General features: G+C 36.9%; 1 protein-coding gene and 1 non-coding gene across 2 annotated transcripts in view; both read left to right on the forward strand.

Moving 5' to 3' along the window:
- Positions 1–17,084, forward strand: part of LOC125229423 (alkaline phosphatase-like) — a 209,872-nt gene that overhangs the window by 67,921 nt on the left and 124,867 nt on the right. The gene's annotated exons all lie outside the window — the stretch shown is intronic.
- Positions 13,217–13,290, forward strand: Trnas-gga. Its single transcript has one exon. It is a non-coding gene; the product is annotated as a tRNA-Ser (tRNA).

Genomic DNA, 17,084 nt, shown 5'->3' on the forward strand with positions numbered 1-17,084 from the left:
GTGATCGAACATTCCAGGCGATTTGTATTGAATATGTCTGTCGCAAGTTCTTGAACCCAAACACTTACTGTGTTATTATGATAATACATCTATTTTTGTTTAGTTGGAGTTAGTAAAACGGACCCCAGGCTCCCATGAGCCGTGGCAAATGTCGGGATAATGCAAGGAGGATGGATGGACCTCTAGTTTAGTTTAGGACATTAGTTTTCAGCAACCAGTTTTAATAAAGCTAACCATAATTTAGTTTTCGATCAATCCGTTAATTGCAAAGGGAGGCACTGAAACTTGACCAGTTTTACATGCTCCCCGTTTGAGAAAACAAGCGCGAGTTTATTTGCATGTTTATTTGTAAAAAAATATTATTTTCTCATTCTTTTTACAAGTATTCTTTATTTTCAGAGGTCTCCAACTCTCCACCTTCTTGCCATATTATGAAGAAACTTTTAATGAAATAAATTTTTTTTTTGTTTTTAATGGGACGAACAAGGCTCAAAAAAATCGTGGATTCAAATCTTATCACCATCCTATAGACCTAAAAATTCTATACAAGAAAAAAATACAAAAATAGTCCTAAAAGGTGGTCGTTTTTGAGACCAGTGACCAATAAAAGGTTAAAAAGAGAAAAAAATATACGATTGTGATGTGTGTGCGTGCAACACATAATATTTGCACTCAGGTAGGTATGAACTGCATATTTGCGTATTCGATTAATTCTGAGAACAGTACGCCAATTGATGCGGGCGGCTGGCCCGTTTGATTGAACTATTACAAACGCACACAACACAGAATAACTTAGTATTATTGGATGTAAAAAAGTTCCAATCCACATGAAAATCTAGTTGAAAAGAACGGTTATTGTTATTGATGAAAGGTTTGAATTTGAATAACACTAAAAACAAAACCACTGTGAAACTAAAAAAGACATTACACTTTTTATGTATATTTATCATAATATACTTATTTATTGAATGGCACTGTGTTTGAGGGTTGGAACGTTTTTGCGTAACTATATGTAGGTATGCAGTACTTAATAGAAATATCGAGTGGTAGAGTCAGTATAAGACACTATTTTAGTTAAGATATAAATAATATCAAAAATTAAGGATTGACGTTTGAATTGGCTCTAATAATTGAAATTTTTAACCGACTTCAAAAAAAGGAGGAGGTTCTCAGTTCGTCGGGATCTTTTTTTTCCTCGCGAGTAAAAGTATAAATAATGTTCACAATTATCGTTATCAAGTACTTAACATATTTGTCAAAGACAATAAATGGTAGTAGCTCAGTGGCCTATTTCACCACCGTAACATTGACACCTGACACTGACAATTCTGGTGCTCGCAAAAAAACAGCTGTTACGGAAGCTATGGCTGTTACGGGTCACGACGCTAAGCCGTATATTATTAACGTGGCAGCAGTAGCACGAATTTATCATCCTGAAGTCTACAAGAATGTAGTTACGCCTTTACAGGGTTCATGTTTATTATCTAATTAAGCATGTAATATATTTTTAAATTAACTGAAAAATCAAAAAATTCACACCTCTGGCAGGACTCGAACCTGCGACCTCTGGCCTTGCCGGGGCCATTACGCTTCCAATTCCACCACGGAGGCCTCGGCAAGGCCAGAGGTCGCAGGTTCGAGTCCTACCGGAGGTGTGAATTTTTCCATTTTTCCTTTTATTTAAAAATATGTAATATCGCTCGCAGACGTTTCTGCATGTTAAAAACAAATTTAAGCATGTAATATGTTTTTTAATTCACATTTTTGACTTCTGGCTTAAAAAGTATTACAGTTACAAATATCACCAAAATATAAATGTGAATTTAATAAATTTAATATAAATATAATTTGGAGTAGCGGAGAGATTCATTGAAAATTTTGGTGACAATATAAATATTAACGTACTGATAGATAGTGCTATTCTACTCTTTTATATTTACTTTACGGTTCCAAGTACATAATACTTTACTTTCTGCACTGACTTATTCGACGACCTATTCGATATAGGTGGCTCTGCTTGCTAAGCTAATTTCAAGGTTCAAATCCCGGCCGTCAGAATTTATGTGATGGGAATAGCTATTTGTTCGTGAGTCATGGATGTGTTCTACGTATTTATATTTTAGTAGTTTCTGTGTAATTTGGTCCTATAATAAATTATGATGAAATATTTATTTATTATTTAGATATATTTCATTGTCTGAGTAACGACAATAGAAGCTTCCTTCAGCTTACAGTTGGGCTCATTTAATGTAGTAATATTCCGTAATATTTATTTTATATCCAATAAATGTCAGCGCTCACATTTCTTGTTTCTGAAATTTCGAATCGAGCCGTGAATTATACGCTGATACCGATACGGTGCGCTCCATCGCTTCCTAAATACTGCGTATTCCATAGTAGTGTACTGTGTGGGACTAACAATTCATCGTTGCATGAATTAGATATTTTACTTTAAGGTTGTCAAATGTCTACCACATTTTATTGACATGATATTTGGTATAGTGTTTATCTTAAAACAATAAAAAATCCTTAAGGGTTCTTTCTGCTCAGTCACCGCCTTAATAGAGCTTTTTAACCCCCGATGCAAAAACTACAGGGTGTTATAAGTTTGACGTGTCGGTCTGTCTGTGTGTGTGTCTGTCTGTGGTATCGTAGCTCCCGAACGGATGAATGATGATGATTTAGATTTCGGTTTTTTTTTGTTTGAAAGCTTGTTTGTTGGAAAGATCTACTATGTCGGGGGTTTTTCAAAATTTTAATTTTATGAACTGAATTTTAATTTTATGGTTATTGAGCTTCTGCACAAGCAACTATAGCTCCCGGCGCCTTGCGGTATATTATCGACAACCACGACGAATGGGTGGCCAATTTATATCGGTTCTGTCGGGTTAGCACAAAACAAGCTCGATAGTATCTCGGCTGATATTTATGATAGACTGTTCCATTTTAATGTATGGAGTTAGAAAGAGTGCGATACTGTCCTGTGCTGTTCCTCCCGCAATTGATATTTTTTTACTTTAAAAATCACAACTTGAATTAATAATTTTAATAACTGCAGTCGCACGTTATACGGAATATTTAATTTTCTTGTTACAATATGACATTACTTATTTATTAGGTAATGGTTTCATTTCAAATTCTCCCGCAAGCCATACAGGAGAACATTAACATTACCAATATTACCATTATTACTTCGAATGCCATTAAAGTGATGCATTAACCTAAAGCTGTTTTTCCAAAAGAATATAACAGGAAATCGCCAATTTCAAAACCTGAGTAATATCTTCCGTGTCCACAATTACAAACTAGAACCAAACCAAACGTGCCCATATTAAAGTTGATATTCGATCGCGCAACAGTGAGATGTGCGAATGTGAAGCCACTGAAGGTAAACAACGACGTTGTGGATTGTTATTCGAAAGGATCCCGGACCCAAAAAGTTATTATGATGTAGTCTATTGTTGAAGTTGTTTATGTAGTGTTAGTTCCAGCGCCCCGATATAGCATTATTGCCTGACATAAAACGGGGGCACTGGGTTAAGCTACATTAACAAGCGTGAGGCTCTTGGGAAATCAGATTTAAAACAGGCAATACGTTTTGCGTGCGTGTGAGTACCCTTTATTTTTAATAAAGTTTTGAAATAAGAACGTTTTATTTTTAAACACGGTCGCGCTGCAGCCAGGCTTTATTTACCGATTGGCTTTTCGTGTCGAGTTTCGACCCTACACAACAAACATGCAGTATAACGCTTTGTAAGAAACCTTTTTTCGAGTTCGCCAATGACTTAAATTGGCAGTTGAAGTAAAGAAGGAAAAGAAATAAAAGCTGTCACAGGAAAATGTCATAGAGTATTTTCATTTCCATTTGGTTTTAGCATTTTTTGTTATTAAAAATGTTGTGAACAATAATTGGAAAATCAAAATGGTGATTATTGGAGAAAGCGCTTTATTTGTCGTGGGTAAGCCAATAAAAATCTTTGTTTATTGATTAAAATCTTCTTTTTCCTCATCCACAGTTTTTCCTTTTGTGTATCAAATACGATACGGTCGCCGTAGGTACGCCGTAAGCGTACGCATAAAGCGGTTTAGTTACTGATGTGCCGACGGAAAGTTTCCAAAATTCGGAAATTTTCATATAGGAAAACTTTCGAAACTTTCCATACTTTGTATGGACAATTGTATAGATGGAAACTTTCCATTTCATAAATTTAAATTCTCTTTATTTTTCGTGTAAGTTTCGTGAATTTTTCATGAAATTTAAGATTTTTTTGGAAAGTTTTCGCAACTTGCACATCACTATATGTAACTTTGTCTCCGGCATCAGTCTTAGGGTGTACAAAGGTGTTTAAGGTAAGTAGTAGTATAATAAATATTACACATCTTCAGGACTGAGACAATTGGCATACTAAAAGTGAGGCTTACGATGTAATAACGCTCAGCATAAAAAAGGGTACGTGCAAAATTCACTGCAATTTGACTAAAGTAATAAACTGTACAAACAAAGATATTTTGGATGGACATTGTTTTTTATAACCATTTACTTACCTATATTTATGCTTCAAACTTATGGCATAACTAAAAAGCAAATTTTTGCTTTATTATTTACTTTTTAATAAATTACCTTATTTTCATGGATTTATTTATTTACAATATATAGACAAATACTACAATTTAATTAAAAGTAACTTAACATAAATATTTACAAATAAACTAACTATTAAACCGCGCTCCTTATCGTTTCTGGTGCAAAAGTACCCATAATACTTATGGCGTTACCCCTTTGGATGGTTATGGCTAACTTTTGCACCAAAAACGATTCAGAGCAGGGGTCCTCTCCTTTTTGCCGTAATCTACGGCCTATGTCGCGCACAAACTCTTTTACGTCGACACCCCAACAGCCCGCTGTTTCCACTGAAAACGGTACGAATATGTACTGGATGGATTATTTAAATATTCATATTTGTTTCTTATTATTGTGTTTATATATAGACTTTATGATATTATGTGGAAAAGTGCCCGTGTCCTATTTGCTGAATAAATTATATGTTTTTAACAAAATAGGGTTTTAGGCAAAGAAACTCATAAAATTTTACTATACCAGGAATTCAAAAAGCAAACACATATATTATACATCGAGGCATCACATCGTGTTACGTACACGAATTCAAATAAAGCATTCGCTCAAAAAACGTTCACATATAAGCTTTGTAGCGAATTGAGCATTCTTATGTGATTTTCATCAGCACAGTACGTTATCTAAATGAATTCTCGCAAAGGTAAATGAAATAACCTTATAAAATAAAGTTTTATTTGAATGCACCGTTAACTGGATTATAATTATTTACCTGGGTAGATTTTAATGAAAGAGAATGATTTTATTTCGATGTATTTTTTTATTTGTTGTACATTAAAGTTGTCAACTTATCTTAGCCTGACATTAGTGTTGTGCCAGGGGCGGCTCACTCCGCGATTGTATCGCCGCGCTACAAGTACCTGCTGGCGGCCGGACGGAATGCACGTTCGCACTTTCTATTGATACTTTACGTCGCAAGTTTTTTTAAGGTTCATATGCGATGTCCACGTATGGAATGGCTAATAATGCATAGTTAAATAGACATCATGAATAAAATAGGACAATCTTACACAGATCTTATTGATTAAGTCCCACGGAAAAGTTCAATAAGGCTTGTGATGCTGTAGGCTTAAACAAAAATATATAAATACTGTATATATACCTAGAAAGTACCCAAGACTTGAAAATATAGTATAACATTTTATCTGAGAATTAATTCGTTTTAATCCATAGGCAACCCTAACATCCAACGCTGCACACGTGCGGCTCGTTTCTTTGTTAGAATTTTGTAGGCATCTAAAAAGGCGGCATTTCGTGAACATCAAAGCAGTGGGCCTTCTGTACTTGTACTATTATATATTCTGTGGTTGTGCTAGTTTAATTGTTTAAAAATAATCATAAGCGAGGTACAGCCAACCAATCTGAATCCTAGGCCACTGCAGAACCCTTTCACAGTAAAAGTAAAAGTGACTACTATATCAAATAAAGCACGGTGTCAATAGGACAGGGTTCTAGAGTGGCCTGGGATTCTAATTGGTTGACTGTACATATAATTCCACCACTCAATCAAGAAAACGCATTCACAACCAAGGTGTTTCAATTCAAAAGTAACGTGTGATCAAGATAGTATGTGCTATACATTATATAGCTGTATATAAATATTAATTAGCAAAGACCTATATAATAACTCCTTATAGACAGGCTATTCCTACTAGTATTACCGCGTAGTTTTACCAATTGAGCACTGGGAATGTTTTTCCTAATAGACTTACTGATAGTAAGGGCCACGCAATAGGTAGGTTAGGTTTGTTAGGTACATATAATTAGATTCCTGAAGGGCAAACAATAATAGAAATAGGCTGTGCGAAACAGTGCCGTCATAACAGTTGTCGCGTCTGGTTTCGTACAAAAAAAAAGCGAAGCCTGACAATCAGTAAGTCTTGGGAAGAAAATTCCCAATAGTTCAAATGTTAAGACTACAGGGAATAGGTCTTATAAACAGATAAAGTTCAAGAAGAAAACGTAACTTGGATCCATCAAGTATTTGTTTGGTTCTCGGCTAGATGGCGCTAATATTCATATTTATTAATACATATTATCATGTTAGAATATAAACCAAATTGTCAAAACTGAGGTTCAAAAGTTTTAATCCATTGTCGAGAGATGGCAGCCTATGCGCTGTGGTTGATTAATGATTATACTTTACTTTGACAGTACTACACAGTACTCTTTGTTACTAGAATATAGACAGAGAAACTATAACATAGACTGAGAGTCTGACTCTAAGTAAGGAGTATGTCTTACGAATGCATTCTAGCTAATATACCTAACAATCCCATGCGATTCCCCAGATATATTCGAGTCCATCTCAAGTGTTCATTTGCTTACTGTCAGCCCGACCGCACCAAGACGTCCGATTAATTACAACCAGATCTGACCTTTCAGTTCCGACGCTCACGGGTCAATTCGAACTTACGACATCCATAGGATATCATTCAAAATAGGTATCTTGCATTTCGCTCGTGCTTGCATGTAAATGTATTGGAGCAAGAGAGACGCATGATATTCTAGCTAATATACCTAACAATCCCATGCGATTCCCCAGATATAATATTATTCGAGTCCATCTCAAGTGTTCATTTGCTTACTGTCAACCCGACCGCACCAAGACGTCCGATTAATTACAACCAGATCTGACCTTTCAGTTCCGACGCTTACGGGTCAATAGTCAATTCGAACTTACGACATCCATAGGATATCATTCAAAATAGGTATCGTGCATTTCGCTCGTGCTTGCATGTAAATGTATTGGAGCAAGAGAGACGCATGCGAACTAATTGACGTCATTGAGATGTCATTCTTATATCAATGTACGTTAGAATTGACTTAACATGCGATGCAATGTTCATGACCCGTTTTTGAATTTACAACTGAATTGCCCTCCGTAGATCCCGCAACTTTGGCAAACTTTCAGCAGGTTGTTCAAGCGCATTTATTATGAGTTAAGTGCTTTATGCATTGCATACTTACTGTGTTGCCTAAAATATATTATTATAGGTACAACAACGTATCACTAGTGAACTGCGAAATGGTATACGCTACTAAGTTAATTATAGACATAAATAGCCATGGAGCGTACCATGCTCGGTATCAAGATTCAAGATCGGGTGAGGAATGCCGAGATCTGTCGTCGCACCAAGGTGCTAGACGTGGGTTTCGTCATTACCAAACTAAAATGGAGTTGGGCGGGACATGTTGCTAGGCAGAGTGATGGCAGATGGACTAAAATGTTAACAGAATGGTGGCCGCTCACAGGATGTAAGAAGCGGGTCACAACTGGATGAGGCTAGCTCAGGACCGGGACAAGTGGCGTACTAGAAGAGAGGCCTATGCTCAGCAGTGGGCGATAAAGGGCTGATATGATGATGATGAGACATAAAATGAACTCAGAAAACAGTTATTTTATTCATGTAAACGTTCATTATAAACCATTTCAAATTCCACTAATCATCATGATATTTAACCAGTCGCTAAATTAATTTGTTTAAGTACTATCATTTTAATAACCTAAATGATATGTCATTTAAATAAAATAATAAAATTCATATATTTCAGATAAAAAAAATCCATATTATCATTATTATCACACATTTTACATATAAACAAACATTTAAACATAAAAATTAAATTTTTTTTTTTTTTTTTAATTATTTTGCGAGATGTTTACCAAATTAATATTGAAAATCGAGAGTACTGAATAAGTATTTAATTAATAAACATTCAATTACTCGCTGACAGATTAGAATTGCAGATATAAACTAAACGAAAAGCACAGTCATCATCATACTTGTGTTATCCCGGCATCTGCCATGGCTCATGGGAGCCTGGGGACCGCTTTGACAACGAATCCCAAGATTTGGCGTAGGCACTAGTTTTATGAAAGCGACTGCCGTCTGACCTTCCAGCCCGAAGGGTAACTAGACCTTATTGGAATTAGTCCGGTTTCCAGTGTGCGTAGCCTAATGCACAAACGCTCACGATAATATCTTTTTCGTAGCTGTCTATCTCTATTACTCTTGCGTATTGGCGCGACAGAGCCATCCTACATTTTTTGCCGCATTTCGGTCGCGTTTCACGTCGCAGAAATGTCATTCGGCTATGGGGCCTGTTTTCCTTCACCAAAAAGCACAATATGCTTTGAAATAATATTGTATAGCCACAAAATTAAAATTTTGAAAAAAACCACGACCGCGACATAGCAAACCGATTTTCATAAAACGTAGCCAAGAACACTCCAGACTATTTCAAATTTCAGACAAAAAAAAACTAAATCGAAATCGGTTCATCCGTTCGGGAGCTACGATGCCAAAGACAGACACACACACAGACAGACAAACAGACAGGCAGACAGGCAGACAGGCAGACAGACAGACATACAGACAGACAGACAAACAGACAGACAGACACACAGACAGACAGACACGTCAAACATAACACCCCGTCGTTTTTTCGTCGGGGGTTAAAAATTACATTGATGGACATAATATTTGATGTCAAATCAATAATTTAATAAAATAGGTAATTTGGTTTCTTCCCTAGTTACTAGCTAACTAGGGAAGAAAAATAACCGCACCATCTCTCTCGCTATACCGCTTCTGTAAATAATTCATGTAGGATGTACAAGCACACACTTCTTAGAGTTGGTCAAAGGCGCCTACTTATCTATTCAAAGATAACATAAACTAGATAATTCACTCGGGTACCACAGTCTAGTGGTTAAGCGTTGCCGCGTAAACTGGGTTGTATATCTTGGCCTAGTAGCTAAATGTTAAAAAAGAACAGTTACATTATAGTACCTGCGGGCCGATTTTTGAGTCTCACGCGTTCGAATTCAGAATATTGACACTGAAAATAATAAGCAAGTCACCGTTTTCAACCCGTATTTAAGTGACAAAATCCCGTATGCGAGATTCAAAAATCGCCCCCCTGGGCCATTTTTTCAAAGTCCACCCCACTTTTTTTGGATTTGGAAATTTTTATGTGGTTTTCACTCAGAATCGCGAGCTCTTTCAATCCTAATAGGAGAAAAAAAGTTTCCCAAGGTTTTTTCCCATTCCGTTACCATTTTTTCATACATTTTGTATGGCGGTAACGGAATGGAAGGTTTGAAAAACGTATGGAAATCCTGGCCCCGTAGCCGAATGGCATTTCTCCGACGCCAAACGAAAGCGATACGCCGCTGGCTCTGTCGCGCCAATACGCAAGCGCGATAGAGATAGATATCTATTAGCGCTTCGTTTCGTGAGCGTTTCGTGAGCGTTTGTACCATTCGGCTAGCCACCCTGGGATATTTTGTTTCTCCTATCAGGATCGAAAGACCTCGCGATTCTGAGTATGAATCGCGTAAAAAATACCCATGTCACAAAAAAGTGGGATGGACAACTTGAAAAAAAATGGCCCACCTACTTTGTGCAGCCGTTGTTTTAGAGAGGCCCAAGAAGGCGAGTGGGATGGGTAACCATATGTTATAAAAATCTCGAAGATCCTGACCGAATCTTGCCGGGTCATCCCGCTACCCGCAGCCGTGCTTCTCATAAACTGTTATTTAATATAACTGGCTGCCATAAATCCACAAAAAGTGCTGGATTAGAAAAAAAATGCAAGCTACATTACAACAGAACTAAGCTGTCGCTTCAACGCCCCTATTCGCGGTCAGCATAATCGTGTGTGTGTGGTATCTATGCTCTATCTCTGTGGTTTCGTAGCCTTGCTTTATGTAAATGATATGGACCCTTAGTGAGGTTGGAAACTGAGCTAATTAACCAGGACATGCTCGTGAATAGCTGTTTGGAACTGGCTATCTTAATTGTTGACCGAAATCGTGGGGTGTGCAACTTTAGGTACTGTGCAGTGAAGTATCTACACCTTTTTTTTTTTGTTTTCCGTTAAATTCGACACGCAGTTAGGTTCATCATAGGGAACCATCCTCTATATCGCTTTTTGTTAAATTCGAAAAACATTTTGTTTTTTCGTTTCCATACATAATACCTAAATGGATTAATTAGTGTGAGAGGACCTTAATCATAGCATTAAAGTCATTGTCAATTGTTTGACAGCACATGTCAAAACAAATAACAATAGGAAGTGGTTCACACACGTGTTCAGTTTTTTTTTTTTTAATAATTCGATAACCGTAAGAGTTAAGAGGCTAGTTTCTTAGAGAAAGTGATTGTATTCGAACAAAAGAATCTTCCCTTCAATAAAAACAGGGTGTATATCGTTATATGAAAATTTTGTCTGCGATCCATATTGCCAACAAAAACTGAATACTAGGTACTATACACGGTGTTTCCGGTATCACTCAAAACCTCAGACACCCCAACTGATTTTTATTTTTTTAAACTCATCTAGAGTATTCATCTTTTAATCTGATCGTTACTTTTTTTTTAATTGAATTTTTAATTTTCTGTACAGCTCTACTTGACTTTTAGCTCTACACTCAATAAAATAATTGCTAACTACCATCATAAACCATAAGACTATTTGTTTGTGTACGTTACTGCAACGACATAAGGTTTACCAATAGAATGCTAAGATGTCACTGTAAAACACTTTAAATCTTTGTCACAGTAAACTTCAAATTGGACAGGTAATCGCAGTAAGCAAATAAACTCAATATTCAAAATGACAAGGTTGTAATTAGGTACGAGTTCAATTTGTTATGACTTATGATAAACATTAAGATTAAACTGACAAACAACGTCAAACTAGTAGCGGAAAAAATAATCGTCCAAGTAACCAGCCAGTATTAATACCCCTAAATACTGAAAAAAGGTAAACAACCTCTAGCAATGCGATATACACAATGTTGTATTACGAGTAGAATAGAATGGGCACGTAAAAAATAACTAATAATACTAATTTAAATAAAAATATTACCCCCATCAAGATATAGCTCAATCGATTCTACTCTCGATTCTGAACAAACTGTTTTCAGGTTTTTAGTGTTAAGTGAAACACGGTGTATAGGGCTTGAAATCTGTACGTGAACATGTGTTTAGGAATCAAAACACTCGTTTTATTTTTACTTAAGGAAGTGCAAATGAAAATTGTGTATGGTATTGTGTGAAATTGTTATTGTTTGACCAATTCTTGATGCGGCAGTGTTAATACGGATATCAGAATTTTGTTTGATGATTTGAGATAACGATGGAGTTTGAGCTGGTTCTGTTACTGATGGTAACGATGTTGGAGTGATGCTCCCATTTCTTGATGCGGCTGTGTTAATAGGGATATCAGAATCATGTTGTATTTGAGATAACGATGGAGTTTGAGCTGGTTCTGTTACTGATGGTAACGATGTTGGAGTGATGCTCCCATTTCTTGATGCGGCTGTGTTAATAGGGATATCAGAATCTTGTTGTATTTGAGATAACGATGGAGTTTGAGCTGGTTCTGTTTCTGATGGTAATGGTGTCGGGGTGATGTCCCTTTGATGGGATTCTGGTGCTGGAAAAACAGGTACTAGTTCAGTTTCAGGTATGTAAGTTGTGGTGTGGTGGTTGCGTTGTGTGGCTGTGTCTTTTCTATTGAATTCATAAGCAGATTTTATACTTTTTTCTTGTTTTGTATTGAGTTATCAACATAGCCCTCTGCCACTGCTGTGGATTTCAACCCACCATGTCTTTTTAAATCCATGGTATTGCCACCTGCATCCACTAAGAGTGTTGCTGAAGTCCTCCGGAAGCAATGGCCCGTATAAAGCTCCGGGTTCGGAAGGTTGAGGTAAGCAGCCATGGTTTTCCCCATTTGGCCAAAAGTATTAATTCCTATGTTTTGCGCCACACATTTTCCATTCATGTATCTCACAAAAAAGTTTTGGCTTGTCCAAGGATTAGGCCGAAGGTCCATATATTTTTTTACTAGTTTGTAGTATTTTCCTGTAATCGTGAACGTCCGTCCAGTCTATGCGATTTTTTGTGTTCATTATGTTTACTACAAGTGTATTGTCAGCATCAAGGATGTGGTCAATTTTTAACATTATGAAGCTCCTGTCTCCTACAAGCGCCCATGATCCTAATACTCGGGACAGCAGACATTGTAGATATCAATTTTAACAAAAACATTGTTTATGTATAATAAACTAAAATAATCTATAATAACTTTTATGACAAAAACAACAAACCTTACTTATTATATAATCCGGTGCATTGACAATAAACTTTTGCAAGTCATCTGGTGAAAAAGTATGTGCTTTTTTTCCTTTGTAGTCTTCTGACTTCCTCTTCAAAAAAGCTATCAATTTAGCATACTTGGAGATATCCGTTCGGTGATGTATATTGAGCATGGACTTCAACTTGGAATATTCCACCCACATTGACGTCGGTTTTATTGTTCCTATTAAACTGTTGAAATAGTTTTTATATTAAAGGAAAAAATGGAAAAATTTACGCTTCCGGCGGGACTTGAACCCGCACCATTTTTGCAATCCGTGCAAACTAACTCCGTAACAGTAATCCGTGTAACTTGAGCCTCCAGTGCCGTTACAAGATGTAATAGTCTGTCGGTAGATGGCGCTAGACGTCACCCCAAGACGTGTGTACAAAAAGGAAAGGCATGGAAGAATTTGCGAAGTCCGGCGTGGCTTCCGTAGCTCAATTGGTAAGAGCATTGCACGGATTGCAAAAATGGCGCGGGTTCAAGTCCCGCCGGAAGCGTAAATTTTTCCATTTTTTCCTTTAATATAAAAATGTTTAGAATCGTTAGCAGACGTTTCTGCTTAATAAAAATTAATTTGTTGAAATAGTGTTTTTTTTTTCATAATTTCGAGTTAAAATGTAATAAATGAATATAACCTCTTTCTACCGAAGTCTCTGGCTAAAGGTATCAATTATTGCATTTAATGAGGAGGCACACTCAAAAGTTATGACAGATGGCGCCGTCCCGTCCTTCCATCGCACAGATGAAGAATTTCATACGTGAGAGAGAGAAGATGATATTTGTTTTCTCTCTCTCACGTATGAATGACAGTGACATGCCTAGACACTTGACAGGCGCCGCCTGGTGGGATAACTTTTAGTAATTATGTTAATAATTACTCAATGTGGGATAAAATGTCAGTGTGCCTCCTCATTTAAGTCAATGTCTGACATACCGATTTATAACTTCACAATAAAAAGGTTCAATATCAGTGTATTGCTGGTTGAAGAGGCTGTTATAGATATGTAAATAAATTTATTGTCAAACTTGACACAGCATGTCATTTTATTAACCCGTTCAATAAACTTCACGGAACGAAATGAATTCTGTTCATCTTGAATACAGGTAACCGAAATTGATTTGTTCTCTGTCAAAACGTTATTGTAGATTACCGGTTAATGACAGAACAGAAATTTGAACTGTTTACGAACAATATTAACCGATATTTTGAAACCGGTTCCGATCCCTGGTACGCAGACCTCCATGACATGAATTTTTCATAAGACTTTTCGTATAGTCGACGGGATTTCGTAGGCAGCAAATTTTCTGTAACTGCTTCGGCCATCGCCGATATCTCCTCAGGTGTAGATAAAATGATTTCGTCGTCATCCATTTTTAGTATTTTATAAGATAAATGAGAAAAACCGGCCAAGAGCGTGTCGGGCCACGCTCAGTGTAGGGTTCCGTAGTTTTCCATATTTTTCTCAAAAACTACTGAACCTATCAAGTTCAAAACAATTTTCCTAGAAAGTCTTTATAAAGATCTACTTTTGTGATTTTTTTCATATTTTTTAAACATGTGGTTCAAAAGTTAGAGGGGGGGGGACGCACTTTTTTTTTATTTAAGAGCGATTATTTCCGAAAATATTAATATTATTAAAAAACGATCTTAGTAAACCTTTATTCATTTTTAAATACCTATCCAACAATATATCACATGTTGGGGTTGGAATGAAAAAAAAATATCAGCCCCCACTTTACATGTAGGGGGGGTACCCTAATAAAACATTTTTTTCCATTTTTTATTTTTGCACTTTGTTAGCGTGATTAATATACATATTGGTACCAAATTTCAGCTTTCTAGTACTAACGGTTACTGAGCTTATCCGCGGACGGACGGACGGACGGACGGAGGGCGGACAGACAGACATGGCGAAACTATAAGGGTTCGTAGTTGACTACGGAATCCTAAAAAAACACACTGCTTTATCAATCACAAAGTTTTAAAATCGGACAACCGCGTTTCGATATTTCAAGTAGCCGCAACAAAACAAATGAAGAGTGCGGTGCGGGTGGCAAACATGAAAATAAAACTGTCTATGGTATGGTTCTCTGAAGCCTGACCACTAAGACGAATCGAGCCGCGTCGAATCGAGTTCTCATACATTTGAATGCGATTCGACGCGTCGCCAATGAACGCAGCAGAAAACGAACGAGACTCGACTCTGCGAATGCCAGGCTTTATCTGTCATTCTAAGGTTGGCAATAATGTATTTCATACAATATTTTAATTTTCTACGATAAAGTGAGTGGTTTGTTTAAGTTGGTAGCAATGTATTACAGAACTTTTACAGCTATAACGTGCTACTGCTACAAAATGTTTTCAGGGTATAGACTAGATAGACTTGTCCTGACATATTTTATGTAGGGTTTTAAAGTTCTATGCACGACCTTGTAACTCACGAATAACAGTACGGGAGTAGAAAAATAACTATTATTATTTTGACCGAAATCGGGTCCGGTTTTGATTACTAGAATAAATAAATAAATAAATAAATATTATAGGACGTTCTTACACAGATTGACCGAGTCCCACGGTAAGCTCAAGAAGGCTTGTGTTGGGGGTATTCAGACAACCGATACATATAATATACAAACTTATATACATAGAAAACATCCATGACTCAGGGACAAATATCTGTGCTCATCACACAAATAAATGCCCTTACCAGGATTCGAACCCGGGACCGCGGCTTAGCAGGCAGGGTCACTACACGCTAGGCCAGACCGGTCGTCAACCGTCACCGTCAAAAATAAACTTCATCATCATCGGCCTTCAAGTCTCTAACAGACTATTCAAGCAGTGTCAGGTAGGGCAACAACGTTTTTCGTGGCTGTGTAAGCCAATACGGGAGCGGCAAACACGACCACAACTCTGGCAGGTGTAGTGTGCCCGTGGCGAAGAGGTATCGCGCTGATAACGCTTGGCTCGCTTACTTGCGAGTGACGCAAACCAAGCATTGTCGTGGATTGTACGTCCATCAAACACCAATTTGCGCCACCTGTCTCTATCTTCGGCAAGCTCTTCCCATTTGTGGACCGGGATGTTGAAGGCGTGCATGTCTCGCTTGGCGCAATCTTTATGTCGTAGCATTGGCAAAAATAAACTTAATACAATAATATCTTTACTGGTACGGCGTCTAAGAAAGACAAACAACTCCATCGTTGGCCACGTCAATGCCTTTGACTAGTGACTGTGGCCAAGAGTAAGCCCATTTAGGCCCACTTGCACCAACTTAACTCAGGGTTAGTGGGCTGTCATCTGTCTAATTCAATTTGTTAAAATGGTGGGTTAACCCTCGGGTTAACTCTTCTTGTTCGTTGGTGCAAGTGGCCCTTATAATAATAAAAAAAAACATGTGTTTTGAGTCAAAGCATAAAAACTTACGGTTAAAGGTACGTATCGTATACTTCTATCCATAAATAATAACTTTGTTTTTGTTACAGGTACGTTGCCCTTCCTTAGTTATAGGCACTCACAAGGATCTGAGGTAACACTTTGCTCCAGATTTTTTTTTTGCTCTTTGATATAGAACTGTTGGGGTTATTTATTAACACTTTTATAAATATTAAAGTCATGATTTCTATAAACGATGTCGCCTTATGCCGTTTTCACATTATCCGATCCGATATCGGATGTCGGAAGGATTTACATAGAAAAAATCCAAGATGGCGCCTGTAATGTATGGGATATCGGTCCGACATCCGATATCGGATCGGATAATGTGAAAACGCACTTAACAATATGGGTATCAAATCAACAACGATAAATGGTGTTTTTTATGCCTCAAATAGTAATTTAAGGACAAAACAGAATCGACACATATCAACTTTTTTATTCATATAAGTAAACCAACATAAAGTATTCGTCGTGCTTGAATGTTTATTTACTGTTTTTCAGTTCGATTTTAAAAAGTTTGATGCATGAAACGAAACAGATTAAGGAAATTAATGTTCGTTATAAGTATTCATAAACAATCTAGACTGGTGTAAAACGTTATTATTTATTTTTAACATAATATCGATTGAATATAGGTATAGTATAGTATTTTATGCAACTGGTGGTTAAAAGAGGTCAAAAAAGGTGAGTGGCGTGGGTAACAATTTGAGGCGAAGCCGAAAATTGTTAATAAAGACGCCACGAGCATTTTTTGACTCAGTTAAACACCGTTGCATACAATACTTTTTCTACGACCAAGCACTTATTTTGAAAGAAAATTATAAATTCAACAAATATCTACTTTCAGTCATC

Source organism: Leguminivora glycinivorella, chromosome 9, assembly GCF_023078275.1.
Source record: "Leguminivora glycinivorella isolate SPB_JAAS2020 chromosome 9, LegGlyc_1.1, whole genome shotgun sequence".
Taxonomy (NCBI): Eukaryota; Metazoa; Arthropoda; class Insecta; order Lepidoptera; family Tortricidae; genus Leguminivora; species Leguminivora glycinivorella.